Here is a 16,764-nt window from a genome sequence, read left to right as displayed (position 1 = left end):
AGTACTGTGTTGAATAAAAGTGGTAAGAGTGAACATTCATGTCTTGTACGTGACCTCAGGAGAAAAGCTTATAGTTTTATCCCCATTAATGATGATGTTAGCTGTGGGTTTTTCATACATGGCCTTCATTATGTTGAGGTACATTCCCTCTAAACCAACTTTGCTGAGGGTTTTTTTTTATCATGAATGGATATTGTACTTAGTCAAATGTTTTTTTTTCTGCATCTATCAAAAGGATCATATGGTGCTTATCCTTTCTTTTATTAATGTGGTGTATCATGTTGATTTGCAAATATTGAACCACCCTTGGAAGAATTGGTAATAAAAGTATTAACAGATTATTTTAATTACACTTTAAAAGAAGTATAAATAGTGCTTAATGAAAGGTACACATTGTTATAGATTTGGATTCTATTTTTTTAATTTAAATAAAATTTTAGGGGCACCTGGGTGGCTCAGTCAGTTAATTCTCCGACTTCAGCTCAGGTCATGATCTTATGGTTCATGAATTCAAGCCCTGCATTGGGCTCTGTGCTGACGGCTAAGAGCCTGGGCTAGCTTCAGATTCTGTGTCTCCCTCTCTCTCTCTGCCCCTCCCCTACTCATGCTCTGTCTCTATCTCTCAAAAATAAATGAGCATTAAAAACATAAAAAATAAAATAGAAAATATTTAAAGTAAGTTCTCGGTCCAATGTGGGGGTTGAACTCACGACCCTAAGATCAAGAGTCACATGCTCAACTGACTGAGCCTAATATGGTGCCATTTTTTAGACACTTTAGTGTAAGAATTTTGGAATTCTTTTGTTACTTAATCTTTTCATAAACAGATTTTATCCTAAAAGAGAAGGGTAACATGTGGAATAGGCAGTTTTACCATGAAGTCTCTTTAAAAATACATTTTGGTTACTTATAAAAGAGGAAGAAAGTTTCTGAAATAGGATACAAGTTCAATATTTAGTTCTCTGAAGAGTTGGACCATGACTGTCAACAAAACCCAGCATCTGAGTGGTAGTTTGGGTTGAGTTTTACATTGCTCTATAATTTAATAGCTTGGTGTGACTATTATGCTAAGAAGATGACCTCTTTGGGGCACTTTTATAAATTACCCTATACAAGCACTAAAATTTAATTGACTTATTCAGTCTTATGAGATCTATTTTTTACTATATCATTACAAGGTCAGATGGATCTTGGTTTGAATTATAGCTTTGCCACTTAAAGCTGTGTGGCCTTGGACAATTAATTTAATCTTGCTTACACTCATTTTCTTTATCTGTAAAATACAAATAAGTACATCATCTACTTCACATAATTGTTTTAAGGATTAAATGAGACATAGCATTCAAGGATACCCATCACATAAGAGCCTGGAATATGGTAAACTGTTGATTCATGTTAGCTTTTATAATCAAACTCTGTGATCTCTGTAATTTCTCTTTTCAAGTTGCAGAGGTTTCTGTGAGAGTCAGCACAGCTGCAGTCAGTAACTTTTCTATATCTACAAAACAGAGACTCCATTTAGAATGAAGTAAGATTCTATAAGACTTAAGCCCCGAAATCAAATAACTTAACACAGAAAATGAAACAGTAGATGAATTGGTTTGATGCTTTCTTATTCCTATACCCGGGCTTACACTCAAGTACTAAAATTGTAACACAATCCCAATGTTGCCAGTTATTGCCTCCATTCAATATTTTTCAGTTATTCCCATCATATCTTTGACAATTGGACCAGGTTTACATTTTAAAATAGGAACCAATGATGAGTGAACAAGCATCTAATCAAGGATCCAAAGCTCTAAGACAATGTGTTAGGACCTTCTAAAATTCACAGTTTTGTTTTTTGGGGGAGATATTGGGAGAAAATTATCCTGGGGAAAAGGTAATAGCTTGGATGTTTTAAATGTCCCCAAATGAGCTTTAATGGGCTGGCAGAAATGTCACCCAGAATTCTCATGAGCACAGAAGAAGTAGTAATTAATTGTTTCAAAATGTTTGGTACAGATGAACCCTTAATGTTTTGTTTTCTCCACTCATCTCATTTCCTGATGAGGTCTCGGCAGGAAGCTCTCCATGTAGAGGTCCATTTGTTGGTTGTTGAAGAAAGTTGAAGTATATCCGGAAAAAGTTATGATATACATTACTTTTGTGTTAGAATTCATAGCCTTTTTTTTCCTTGTGGGGAGACTTCCTCCCTCAGGTAGCCAATGTCTCTTTGTAGTCCTTTGAGTTTTTACACTCTTGAATTTTGTGTTTTCTTTCCAAGGTATCTCTCAGCTCTGAACCTTTTTTCTCCCATCAAAACCATCCATCAAAGCCTTTTATCTATATTATTCCTTCACAACCATAGCAGATGAGAAAAATAAAATCATTTGCCACTCATTATTAATATCTGGTAATTAAATCTAGCAAGCAGGGGAGCCTGGGTGGCTCAGTCGGTTGAGCGTCTGACTTCGGCTCAGGTAATGATCTCACAGTTCATGGGTTCGAGCCCCTCATCAGGGTCTGTGCTGACAGCTTAGAGCCTGGAGCCTGCTTCAGATTCTGTGTCTCCCTCTCTCTCTGTCCCTCCCATGCTCATTCTCTGTCTCTCTCTGTCTCCCAAAAATAAATAAACATTAAAAAAAAAGGAAAAAAAAAGAAATCTAGCCTGCAACATCAAATCACCTGGGTAGTCTGACAAGTATACAGATTCCAATGTCCCATGACAGACACACTGAATCATGAGCTCTTAAAGTAGAGTCTAGAAATGTATGGTAAGCAGAATTCCCAGTTGTTTTTAATGTGAAAACTACTCTAAATATATTCATGAAGGGTGCCTGGGCGGCTCAATCGGTTAAACGTCTGACTTTGGCTCAGGTCATCTCATGATTCATGGTTCAAGCCCTGCATCCGGCTCTGTGCTGACAGCTCAGACCCTGGAGCTCACTTCAGATTCTGTGTCTCCCTCTCTCTCTGCCCCTCCCCTGCTTGTACTCTCTCTCTTTGTCAAAAATAAACAAACATTTAAAAAATTAAAAATAATAGGGGCACCTGCGTGGCTCAGTCAGTTGAGCAGCCGACTTCGGCTCAGGTCATGATCTCACAGTCTGTGAGTTCGGGCCCCGCGTCCGGCTCTGTGCAGACAGCTCAGAGCCTGGAGCCTGCTTCGGATTCTGTGTCTCCCTCTCTCTCTGCCCCTCCCCTGCTCATGCTCTGTCTCTCTCTGTCAAAAATAAACATTAAATTAAAAAAAATAATAAAAAACTTAAAATAATATAAAAACAGGGAAGGAGACAAAACATAACAGCCTCTAAATATGGAGAACAAACAGAGGGTTACTGGAGGGGTTGTGGGAGGGGGGATGGGCTGAATAGGTGAGGGGTGGTGGGGTGGTCTCATGAAATCATTGTTGCACTGTATACTGGCTAACTTGGATGTAAATATATATATATATATATATATATATACCCCCAATTTATATATATATATATTCACATATATATATATATATGAATATATATATTCACATATGTGAATATATATATACATATATATATATGAAATAATGACTTGTCCTAACTGGAATTTAAATAAAAACTTCAAACAACAACAACAAAAAGAAATAATGAATTGCCACAGGAGACTTCTAGAAAAAGTAATGGTACAAGCCAAAGGAATAATTCTCAGGTGGTAATATTTCATGTATGGTGGCAAGCTGCTATGCATTCTGGATAGGGATGTCACTGAAATTACATTCCTTGAGTCCCCCGTAGTTTTTAGTATAGATGGTTCATGAGTACTTCTCAGCCTTTTGGGCTATTAGAATATTTAATCTCTCATTTCCTCCACCCTCCTGGTTCCACTCAAGAGATGCTTAAGCCACTTGCCATTTTTCTGAGAATGTAGCTAGTGACAAGATTTATATTTGCCCTCGGTAGCCCTCTACTTTTGCCAGAGATGTCACATATAAAATCAAAGAACCCGGGGTGCCTGGGTGGCTCAGTCGATTGAGCATCTGACCTCAGCTCAGGTCAGGATCTCAGGTTCATGGTTTCAAGCCTCGTGGCGGGCTCTGTGCTGACAGCTCAGAGTCTGGAGCCTGCTTAGGATTCTGTGTCTCCTTCTCTCTCTGCCCCTCCCCCGCTCATCCTCTCTCTCTGTCTCTCTCAAAAAATGAATAAACGTTAAAAAAATTTAAAAAGATAAAATAAAATAAAATCAAAGAACCCTCTATACTCATAGTGTAGATCTCACACAAAATAGCTACTATATTGATTAGGACTTTTTGCTTTCCAAAGCCCTCACCTGATGCCACAATTATTATGAGTAAATAACATCATTATAATTGTTTTAATGAAAGAAATGTAAATTGAAAAACCAGTGGGTCAGTGATGGAACACAGAAAAGACTTGGGAGTTTCTTAATTCTCTCTAGTATGCATACCATACTGGATAGTTTCTCAACTTCAAGTTTCTCAGATTCAGTCAAGAGGGTGTTGAGTGTTATATTTTAATATTTATATAGATATGTCCATAATTTGAGTGCTATAGTGGTTGAACTAGATTAACTGATACTACTTTCTATTTGAGAGCAAAATCTGAAATGCTGGTGGACAAATATTTGTATCTGATGACCTTTAAAATTGTTCTAATTCCATGCATTTCATAATTGCCAAAATTGTGATTACATATGACAGTATATAATCATTATTCCCTAGTTCAATAAAAATTTTAATTAATGGCATAAAAAATTCTAAGTATCTTGGAAAAGTGTCTAATTCGATGCAATTTTATAATAATCTATTCAGTCTTTATCTCAATTTGCAAACTTTCCAACTTACTGTGGTTTTTAGAAGTTGCTTATGTTATGATTCTTCCTTTTAGTTTATTTACTTCTTCAAATATTCTGTTTATATCTTATCCTGTTTATTAGCAATAAAACTAACACAAAAAAAGAAGGCTACTTCTGATTGAAAGCTCGTTTTAAATGATATTATTCTTGATTTAGAATCTGTCCATATATTGAGTTTTTTCAAAGGCACATTATTTCAGTAACTATAATAAAAAAATGATCTCAATGAGAGAAATGAGACTCAGAACATAAAGTTGAAGTCTTAATTTATAAATTGTTTATTGAGTATAACAAGTACATAGAGATCCAAGTTTTTCACATTTTCTTTTTCCTATCATGTCACTAATAATGTAAATAGAACTATAAAACTTTGTAATAATAATAGTAAGTATTTCAAGTTATGAATCATTGCTTGAGTAGCTTTATACTAACTTAAACTTCTTTTGGAGGGAATGATTTCAATATTCAGCAGTAGCAAACTTCTATAGGTTGCTTTTTAAGTGATTCCTGTCTAAGAATTTAGGAACTTGGAACAAAGTACATCAAATAAAGCAATTCTACAGTCCAACCTAGTATGTCACCACAGCAGTAAATATAGTTGTTAATAAGTAGAAGATGTGGCTTGGAAAAGCCTGAATTTCACAATGAATTAGAGATCCATCAAAAATTTGGAGCTCCAACTCTCCTTTGACACGATCTCCACTCCAACCACAAAAATGATAGGTTGAAGCCTGGAATATATTGTTGTATAAAATTTAATTTCTTAAAAAATTCTATTTTGACTCAGAGTAAGTGAACATAGATTCCTCTATATCCCCATGGTCTCCTACTAATGCCATCATGTCATGACTAACAAAACTGTAATACATTGAGAGGAGATTTCCCTCCCCACATAATCCACAGAATTTTTCTTCCATTTCTACTTTTTTCTTACAAAGCAATCATAAGTTATATATAATCACAAGTGATCAGTTGTCTAGTAAACCATTAGAATTCATTCTGTGAGAAAGAAAAGAAAAGAAAAGAAAAGAAAACAATCAAAGGCTGAGGTTTCTTTAAAATTTTATCTTTCAATACCTCTTAATAAAATCTACAATACCAATCATTTAAGATCAAAAGAAATTATCATCAGACTATGTCAAGGATTGTAATTTGTGTACTAATTCTAGTACACACACACACACACACACGCACACACACACACACACACACACACACTCACACCAGAACTATTATAGTACTATTCTGTAGTCCAGTGAGAATGAAAGGGGAAGATTCTTTTCAAACCATAGTTTTCAATTTCAGGGAACACAAACCAAAACCTGAAGCTGTGATAAAAAAAAACAAAGAAAGTCAAAAGTTGATAGAATTGTTTTAATTTGCATTGGAAGTTTACTTATTCATGTCACAGGTTAAATTTCAGAACTGAAATTCTGAGAGAGATCATAAAGTAAGGCTGCTGCTCCCCCAATCCTCAAACTTAATAAACCAAAATCTGTTGTTAACAATGCAGAGTATGAATGCACCCTATCTCCATTCCTATTTTCCCATCTCCAGTTTCCCATGGTGCTCTCCTTTACTCATTTTTTTTCTGTAATCTGAAATGGGCTAAGTGCTCTCAATGAATAATCCCTCTGCAGAGCTCTGTTTCATGTATTTAAGCAGGGAGGCTTGGTAGAGGGAAGAGCATTATATTAGAAATAGAAATACTGGATTTGAAGCCTGTATTGATTAAAATATTGTTCTTCATTTGTCTATAGACTTCAATTTTTCTCCTGTATAACTAGATGGTTTAGATAATGGCTATATTTTCTTCAGACTGTAAAATTCTATGATTTGCAATGTTCGTTTGCCTCATTTGCTTACTGTGGATTTATTTCCAGTTTTCTTTTTTTCCCCTGTTCATAAATGACTAGGTTAAGCAATGAGATATCAAAAATTAAAAACCCACTTAGTTGATTATGACATAAGCAGGGATCATATTCTGAATAAATGAATTTGAAAAACAACTGCTCTGCACAATAAAATAATACCATTGCCTCAGTAAATGCAGTAATAATGATAACCAATAACCCATAGAGGCTTTTGATTAAATAGCTCACAAAACCAACTCTACTCCCCTCCCTCCCTTCCCTCCCTCACTCTTTCTCTCTCTCTTCCTCAGTCACAAATATAAATGACAACATTTAATGAATGTAGCAAGAAAATATATTTTAGGAAGCAAATGAACAAAAATTTGACACTTGTGCTACACAAGACTGTCCCAAGACAACTCTCATCTAATCTACATTTTAGTTCTTATTGGAAGACAATTGTGGTTTTAAGGACCATGTAGCTATCATAGTGACCAGTATAAGGGGCAGTCCAGGTATTTTGGTGATGATGATGGTAGTGATGGTGATAGCAGCTACCATTATTATTATATGCAAGGCAATATGCTACTATGCCTGGAAGATGAGAACATTCTTATTTTACAGATAAGGAAACTAAAGCTCAAGAAGACTAAATTGCTAAAGGTTATAAAACTAGTATGTGGCTTTGCTATTACCACAGTTTTGGAAAATAGCGATGATATATATCTGGTCCATATCCAAGATTTAGAGTGGGGAATTCACAGAAATTTAAAACAGCCAACTGTTCCTCAGGAATATTCCCCATGCCCCTCATTTTTCTTTCTCAACATCCTTTACATTATGAAGTTTACCTATTCTCTTGAGAGATTTTATGTAGAAATCTGCATGAACCTTTCCAATCCATCACTCTCTCATCACTTTTTATGGCTATTTGACTATCCCTCTCTGCCAACATGCCTCTATGTCTCTCATAGTCTTTCTATCTGTCTGTATAGATTTCTCTCTAGTGGAGAGAAAATGAAGTCACTAGGCTGAAAACAAATAAATGTGGAACCTAACCTTATACTAACCTCTAAATTCAGTGGGAAACATTTGTGGACATACAACTGTGTGCAACTTGCTTTCCATTGGCTATTTAGAACTCATAAAAGCAGAGAATAGAATAGAAGCTGACAGGGGATGGTGTGGGGGAAATAGAGAGGTGTTCATCAAAGGTACAATGTTTCAGTTATGCAGGATAAATGAGTTTGGAGATTTAATGTACAGCATGTTGACTATCCTTAATAAAGCCGTATTGTATACTTGAAACTTTCTAAGAGAGTAGATATTAAAGTTTTCTACTGCAAAAAATATGCTAAATATGTGAGGTGATGGATAGTTAATTAAGTTGTTCATGGTAATCATTTCAGTGTATATGTAAATGCACAATGTATAGCAAAACATTACATATACACCTTAAGTATATATAATTTTTATTTGTCAACTACACATCAATAAAGCTGGGGTAAATGTAAACAAAGTGAAAGTGGTTAAGGAAGGCCTTTCTGAAGAGAATAGTAGAATAGAAGCCTGGAAGAAGAGACGGGGCAAGCCAAAGCCTGAGAAGAGAGCATTCACGACATAAAGAAAAATAAGTATAAAGGATTTGGATCAGAGAATAAGTGTTTTGTTTTTTTTTTAATAGTAAGAATGCCATGGTGGTTGGATAAGGGTCAGTAGAGGGCAGAGTGATAAGGAATAGGGCAGAGAGCTTAAATAATGTACAATCTGTAAGCCATGGTAAATGACTTTGGAGTTTATTCTCAATGCAATAAGAAGCCATTGGAATATGTAAAGAAGGAAACTAGTATAATGTAATATGGGTTTTTAAAGATCAATCTAAGTGCTGTGTGATAGATAGAATATAGGGGGTCAAGAGTAGAAGCAAGACCAGTCAAGGGCTACTACACTATGCAGGCAATTAAGTCTAGGCCAGAGTTGATAGTGGTTTGGACGAGGGTTATGATAGTGAAAATGTGAAGAGCGTTTTGATTTTCAATAAATTTTGAAGGAAAAACTGACATGTCTTCTCGGTGGAATGGATTAGGTTGTGAAGAAAAGAGAAAAGTCAGAAATAATTCCTAGTTTTAAAATATTTTTCTACAGCAATTTATTATTATTATTAAAGTATAATTGGCATACAATGGTATATTACCTTCATGTGTAAAAAATGACTCCTAGATCTATGACTCTAGCAGTTTGGCAAATAGTAGTGACATTTATTGAGATGGGAAGTACTGAAGGAGAGAGTTTTGGATGGGGATAATCATAAGTTCTATTTTGGTCATACTAAGTGAGTTGCCTTAAGCAGAGCATTCATAGGTAGTTGGGTTTGAGTCTGGTGGACAAAGAGCAAGCTCAGGGATGGAGATGTATGAATTAAGTAACCAATTTGTGATAAAATCTAGATTAAGAACGATGAAGTACCTACTAAAAATATAACAAAATGCACTGTCAATCAGGAAACCTATAATGGAATTCAAAATATACAGTATATGTCTATAGGACAAACTTAGGAATGTTTATAAATAGAAAGATTGTACACATGAACATAAATTAATATAAATTAATATATTTCAGTAATACCCAATGGAGTAAAAAATAAACATATATTTGAAGACAAGGTAGGGCTAATACAGAGTATCCACAAAGGTATGGGAAAATAGGATTAATGAAAAGGCATGATTCATTTTCTCCTTGATAAAGGCCTTATAACAGATAACCATCTGTATGTCTTCTTTGGAAAAGTGTCTTTTCATGTGTTCTAGCCATTTCTTAACTAGATTATTTGCTTTTTGGGTGTTGAGTTTGTTAAGTTCTGTATAGATTTTGGATACTAATCCTTTATCACATATGTCATTTGCAAATATCTTCTCCCATTCTGTAGATAACCTTTTAGTTTTGTTGATTGTTTCCTTCACTGTGCAAAAGTGTGCGTTTATATCTTAATGAAGTCCCAATAATTCATTTTTGCTTTTCTTTCCCTTGCCTCCTGAGATGCGTCTAATAAGTAGTTCCTATGGCTGTTGTAAAAGTGGTGGCTGCCTCTGTTCTCCTTTAAGATTTTGATGGATTCCTTTGTTGCATTTAGGTCTTTCATTCATTTTGAATTTATTTTTGTGTATGGTGTCAGAAAGTTGTCCTGTTTCTTTCTGGTGCATGTGGCTGTCCAGGTTGTCCAACACCATTTGTTGAAGAGACTGTGTTTTTCCATTGCATATTTTCCCCTGCTTTGTCAAACATTAGTTGACCATATAGTTGTGGGTCCATTTCCAGGGTTTCTACTCTGTTCTGTTGATCTGTGTCATTTTTAGAACCAATACTATACTGTCTTGATGACTACAGCTTTGTAAAACAGCACGAAGTCTAGAAATATGATTCCTTCATCTTTGTTTTTCATTTTCAAGATTTCTTTGGCTATTTGGGGTCTTTCGTGGTTCCATAAAAATTTTAATATTGTTTGGTGTACCTCTTTGAAAAATGCTGGTGTTGGGGTGCCTGGGTGGCGCAGTCGGTTAAGCGTCCGACTTCGGCCAGGTCATGATCTCGCGGTCCGTGAGTTCGAGCCCCACGTCAGGCTCTGGGCTGATGGCTCGGAGCCTGGAGCCTGTTTCTGATTCTGTGTCTCCCTCTCTCTCTGCCCCTCCCCCGTTCATGCTCTGTCTCTCTCTGTCCCAAAAATAAATAAACGTTGAAAAAAATTAAAAAAAAAAGAAAAGAAAAATGCTGGTGTTATTTGATAGGGATTACATTGAATGTGTAGATTGCATTGGGTAGTATAGACATTTTAACGATATTTGTTCTTCCAATCTATGAGCATGGAATATTTTTCCATTGCATTGTATTATCTTCGGTTTCTTTCATAGTGTTCTATAGTTTTTGGAGTACAGATCTTCTACTTCTTTGGATAGGTTTATTCCTAGGTATCTTATGGTTTTTGGCACATTGTAAATGGAATCAATTCCTTGATTTCTCCTTCTCTGCTTCATTATTGGTGTATAGAAATGCAGCAGTTTTCTGTAGATTGATTTTGTATGCTGCCACTTTACTAAATTCATGTATATTAATGTATCAGTTCTATCAATTTTTTGGTGGAGTCCTTCGGATATCCTACATAAAGTATCACGTCCTTTGTGAATAGTGAGATTGACTTTTTCCTTACCAATTTGACACCTTTTATTTCTTTTTGTTGTCTGATTGCTAAGGCTAGGACTTCCATTACTATGCTAAATCACAGTGATGAGAGTGGACATCCCTGTCAATTCTGGACCATAAAGGAAAAGCTTTCAGTTTTCCCCCATTGAAGATTATATTAGCTGTGGGTCTTCTATATATGCCCTTTATGATGTTGAGGTGTGTTCTCTCTATCCTTACTTTGTTGAAGGTTTTTTATCAAGAATGGATGCTGTAATTTAACAAATGAATTTTCTTTGTCTATTGAGAGGATCATAAGTTTCTTATCATTTCTTTTGTTAATGTGGTTTATCACATTGATGGATATGTGAATATTGAACCACATTTGCAGCTCAGAAATAAAGCCACTTGATCGTGGTGAAAGATTCTTTCAGTGTACTGTTGGAATCAATTTGCTAGTGTCTTGTTGAGAATTTTTCCATCCATATTCATTAGGAATATTGTCATGTAATTATCCTTTTTAGTGGGGTCTTTGGTTTTGGCATCAAGGTGATACTGGCCTTGTGGAATGAATTTGGAAGTTTTCCTTCCAATTCTGCTTGGGTTTTTTTGGAATAATTTGAGAATAAGTATTAATTCTTCTTTTAATGTTTGGTAGAATTCCCCTGAGAGTCCATCTGGCCATGGACTTTTGTTTGTTGGGAGATTTTATTTTTTTATTCATTCAATTTCTTTGCTAGTTATAGGTATGTTCAAATTTTCTATTTCTCCCTATTTCAGTTTTGATAGTTTATGTTTCTAGGAACTTAGCTATTTCTTCCAGAATGCCAAAAACTTGGCATACAATTTATCGTAATATTGTCTTGTAATTGTTTGTGATTCTGTGGTGTTGCTCATGACCTCTCCTCTTTCATATGTGATTTTAATTCTTTAGATCCTTTCTCTCTCCTCTCTCTTTTTTTTTTTAAGTCTGACTAGGGGTTTATCAATTTTATTAATTCTTTCAAAGAACCAGCTTTAATTTATTGATTTGTTCTATTGTTGTTTTGTTGTTTTTTCTATATCATTTATTTTTTCTCTTATCTTTATTATTTCCTTTCTTCTGCTGTATTTTGCTGTATTTAGGGTTTATTTGCTGTTCCTTTTCTATTTTCTTTAGGTGTAAGGCTAGGTTGTATATTTGAGACTTTTCTTGCTTTTTGAGGTAGACCTGTATTGCTCTATACTTCTCTCTAATGAGCACTTTTTCTGCATCCCAAAGGTTTTGGATTGTTTGTTTTCGTTTTCATTTGCTTCCATGAATTTTTTTTATTTCTACTTTAATTTCTTGGTTAAGTCATTCATTCTTTAGTAGGATGTTCTTTAACCTCCATGTATTTGGTTTTTATTCTTTTTTTTAATTTTAATTTTAATTTTAATTTTTTAAAATTTACATCCAAATTACTTAGCATATGACTTCAGGAGTAGTTTCCATAGTGCCCCTTACCCATTCAGCCCATCCCCCCACCCACAATCCCGCCCATAATCCTCAGTTTGTTCTCCATATTTATGAGTCTCTTCTGTTTTGTCTCCCTCCCTGTTTTTATATTATTTTTGTTTCCCTTCCCTTGTGTTCATCTGTTTTGTCTCTTAAAGTCCTCATATGAGTGAAGTCATATGATTTTTGTCTTTCTCTGACTGACTAATTTCACTTAGCATAATCCCCTTCAGTTCCATCCACGTAGTTGCAAATGGCAAGATTTCACTCTTTTTGGTTGTTGAGTAATACTCCATTGTATATATATACCACATCTTCTTTATCCATTCATCCATCGATGGACATTTGGGCTCTTTCCATACTTTGGCTATTGTTGATAGTGCTGCTATAAACATGGGGGTGCATGTGTTCCTTCGAAACAACACACCTGTATCCCGTGGGTAAATGCTTAGTAGTGCAATTGCTGGGTTGTAGGGTAGTTCTATTTTTAGTTTTTTGAGGAACCTCCATACTCTTTTCCAGAGTGGATGCACCAGCTTGCAATCCCACCAGCAATGCAAAAGAGATCCTCTTTCTCCACATCCTTGCCAAGATCTATTGTTGCCTGACTTGTTAATGTTAGCCATTCTGACAGGTGTAAGGTGGTATCTCATTGGGGTTTTGATTTGTATTTCCTGATGATGAGTGATGTTGAGCATTTTTCATATGTAGGTTGGCCATCTGGATTTCTTCCTTGGAGAAGTTTCTATTCATGTCTTTTGCTCATTTCTTCGCTGGATTATTTGTTTTTTGGATGTTGAGTTTGATAAGTTCTTTATAGATTTTGGATACTAACCCTTTATCTGACATGTCATTTGCAAATATCTTCTCCCATTCTGTCAGTTGCCTTTTAGTTTTGTTGATTGTTTCCTTTGCTGTGTAGAAGCTTTTAATTTTGATGAGGTTCCAGTAGTTCATTTTTGCTTTTGTTTCCCTTGCTTCCGGAGACATGTTGAGTAAGAAGTTGCTGCGGCCAAGATCAAAGAGGTTTTTGTCTACTTTCTGCTCGAGGATTTTGATGGCTTCCTGTCTTACATTGAGGTCTTTCATCCATTTTGAGTTTATTTTTGTGTATGGTGTAAGAAAGTGGTTCAGGTTCATTCTTATGCATGTCACTGTCCAGGTTTCCCAGCACCACTTGATGAAGAGACTCTCCTTATTCCATTGGATATTCTTTCCTGCTTTGTCAAAGATTAGTTGGACATACGTTTGTGGGTCGATTTCTGGGTCCTCTATTCTGTTCCATTGATCTCAGTGTCTGTTCTTGTGCTAGTACCATACTGTCTTGACTATTACAGCTTTGTAGTATAGCTTGAAGTCTGGGATTTTGATGCCTTGCTTTGGTTTTCTTTTTCAAGATTGCTTTGGATATTTGAGGTCTTTTCTGGTTCCATACAAATTTTAGGATTATTTGTTCCAGCTCTGTGAAGAATGCTGGTGTTATTTTGGTAGGGATTGCATTGAGTATGTAGATTGCTTTGGGTAGTATCCACATTTTAACAATACTTGCTCTTTCTATCTAGGAGCATGGAATCTTTTTCCATTTATTTGTGTCTTCTTCAATTTCTTTTATAAGCTTTCTATAGTTTTCAGCATATAGATTTTTCACCTCTTTGTTAGGCTTATTCCTAGGTATTTTATGGTTTTTTGTGAAACTGTAAATGGGATCGATTCCTTGATTTCTGTTTCTGTTGGTTCATTGTTGGCGTATAACAATGCAACTGATTTCTGTGCGTTGATTTTATATCTTTAAACTTTGCTGAATTCATGAATCAGTTCTAGCAGTCTTCTGGTGGAATCTTTAGGGTTTTCCATATAGAGTATGATGTTATCTGTGAAGAGTGAGAGCTTGACCGCCTCCTGGCTGATTTGGATGCCTTTTATTTCTTTGTGTTGTTTGATTGCAGAGGCTAAGACTTCCAATACTATGTTGAATAACAGTGGCAAGAGTGGACATCTCTGTCTTGTTCTTGACCTTAGCGGGAAAGCTCTCAGTTTTACCCCATCGAGGATGATATTAGCGTTGGGTCGTTCATGTATTTGAAGGCTTTCCAAATTTTTTTCTTTTGCTCAACTTCAAGTTTCATAGCATTTTGGGGAAGAAATAGGTACAGTAAAATCTCAATCTGTTTGTATTTGTTAAGGCCTCATTTGTGACCTAGTATGTGATCTATTCAGGAGAGTGTTCCATGTGCATTCAAAAAAAAGTATATTCTGATGCTTTAAGAAAAAGTGTACTGAGTATATTTGTTAAATCCATCTGGTCTAGGATGCCATTCTAAGTCATTATTTCCTTGTTGAATTTCTGCTTAGATGATCTGCCCATTGCTGTAAGTGGGGTGTTCAAGTCCCATACTGTCATTGTACCATTAACAGTGAGGGTTTTTTTTGTTACCAGTGTGTGTGTGTGTGTATATATATATATATATATATATATATATATATGTGTGTGTGTATAAATGGGTGCTCTCAAGTTGGGGATATATATATTTACAATTGTTAGGTCTTGTTGTTGGATAGTCCCCTTTATATATAGTGCCTTTATTCATCTCTTGTTACAACCTTTGGTTAATAATCTAGTTTGTTTGATATAAGCATGTCTACTCCAGCTTAATTATGACACCCATTAGCATGTTAAATGGTTCTCCACCTCCTCACTTTCAGTCTGTAGGTGTCTTTAGGTCTAAAGTCAATCTCTTGTAGGAGCATATAGGTGAGTCTTGATTTTTTATTTTTTTGTCCACTCTGATACCTTATGTCTTATGATTGGAGCATTTAGTCAATTTATATTCATAATGATTATTGAAATATATGAATTTTGTGCCATTGTATTTCCTGTAAATTCATTGTTTCTTGAGATTTTCTCTGTTCATTTCTAGTCTTTGTTGCTTTTGGTCTTTCTTTACCACTCAAAGTGTCCCCTTTATTATTTCTTGCCGGGCTGGTTTAGTGGTCACATACTCTTTCAGTTTTTGTTTGCCTGAGAAACTCTTTATCCCTCCTTCTATTCTGAATGACAGCTTTGCTGGATAAAGTATTATTGGCTGCATATTTTTTCCCACTCAGAAAATTGAATATTATGCCACTCGCTTCTGGCCTGCCAAGTTTCTGTGGACAGATCTGCTGCTAACCCAATTGTCTTTCTTTATAAGTACAATATGTCTTATTGTTGGCCTGCTTTTGTTGATCTTGATGGGAGTTCTCTGTACCTTCTGGATATGGTTGGCTACTTCCTTCCCCAGATTAGGGAAGTTTTCAGCTATAATTTGCTCAAAAAAAGTCTGCCCCTTTTTCCTCTCTTCTTCTTCTGGGACTCTTATGATAGGAATGTTATTATGTTTTGTGGAATCCCTGAGTTCCTTAGGTCTACATTAGTGAGCCAATATTTTTCTTTACCTCTTCTTTTCAGATTCATTATTTTCTTTTTTTAATGTTTATTTATTTATTTTGAGAGAGAGAGAGAGATGGAGGAAGAGAGAGAGAATCCTAAGCAGGCTCTGCACAGCACAGAGCCCGATGTGGGGCTCGACCACACAAACCATGAGATCATGACCTGAACTGAAACCAACAGTCATATGTTTAACTGACCAAGCCACCCAGGTACCTCAGTTTCATTATTTTTCTTTATTTTATCTTCTATATCACTGATTAACTCTTCTACTTTGTCCATCCTTGTGCTAATTACATACAGTTGTTTTCACATCTCAGTTATAGCATTTTTTATTTTGGTCTTACTAGTTTTTAAGCCTTTATGTTTATGGTAAGGGACTCCTTGGTGTCTTGTATGCTTTTCTCAAGCCTGGCTAGTGTCCTTATGATTAATGTTTTAAATTCTGGTTCATGCATATTACTTATAACCATTTTGATTAGATCCCTGGCCATGACCTTTTCTTGTTATTTTTTGGAGAATGAAATCCTCATCTTGGCATTTTGTCTATGTCTCTATCGTCTGTGTTTTAGGAAATGCTGTTGTGTTTCTCACTCCTGAGAGTAATGGCTATATTAATAATAGGTCATATACTGTCCATGGCCTGGTACTTCAGCAATATTTCTTTTGTATGCTGTGTGTACTTTCCTATTGTGTTTACCTGCTCTTTCCCTTAGATCAATCTTCTGAAGAGTTTCTTCTTGTCTGCAGTGGGGAGTGTTTTGACCTTGTCCAGTGTGTGGTGTGTTTTAACTAGGTGTGCTTTGGTCTGCTTGTTAAAAAAGTCTAGATCTTGTTTCTACTTGGCAGAAGCTTTACAGCCCTCTATGTCATTAGACTTGGTGCATGTGGGAGAGATTTTGCTGGTCTTCTGTGGGAAGGGTTTGCTGCTGTTGTGGCTCTCAGGTACATTTTCCTTAAGTAAAACAAGAACCTGCAGAGCACAGTGGGGAGAAGCTTGG

Source organism: Prionailurus viverrinus, chromosome X (assembly GCF_022837055.1).
Source record: "Prionailurus viverrinus isolate Anna chromosome X, UM_Priviv_1.0, whole genome shotgun sequence".
NCBI classification, from domain to species: Eukaryota; Metazoa; Chordata; class Mammalia; order Carnivora; family Felidae; genus Prionailurus; species Prionailurus viverrinus.
This window is presented reverse-complemented; position numbering follows the sequence as displayed.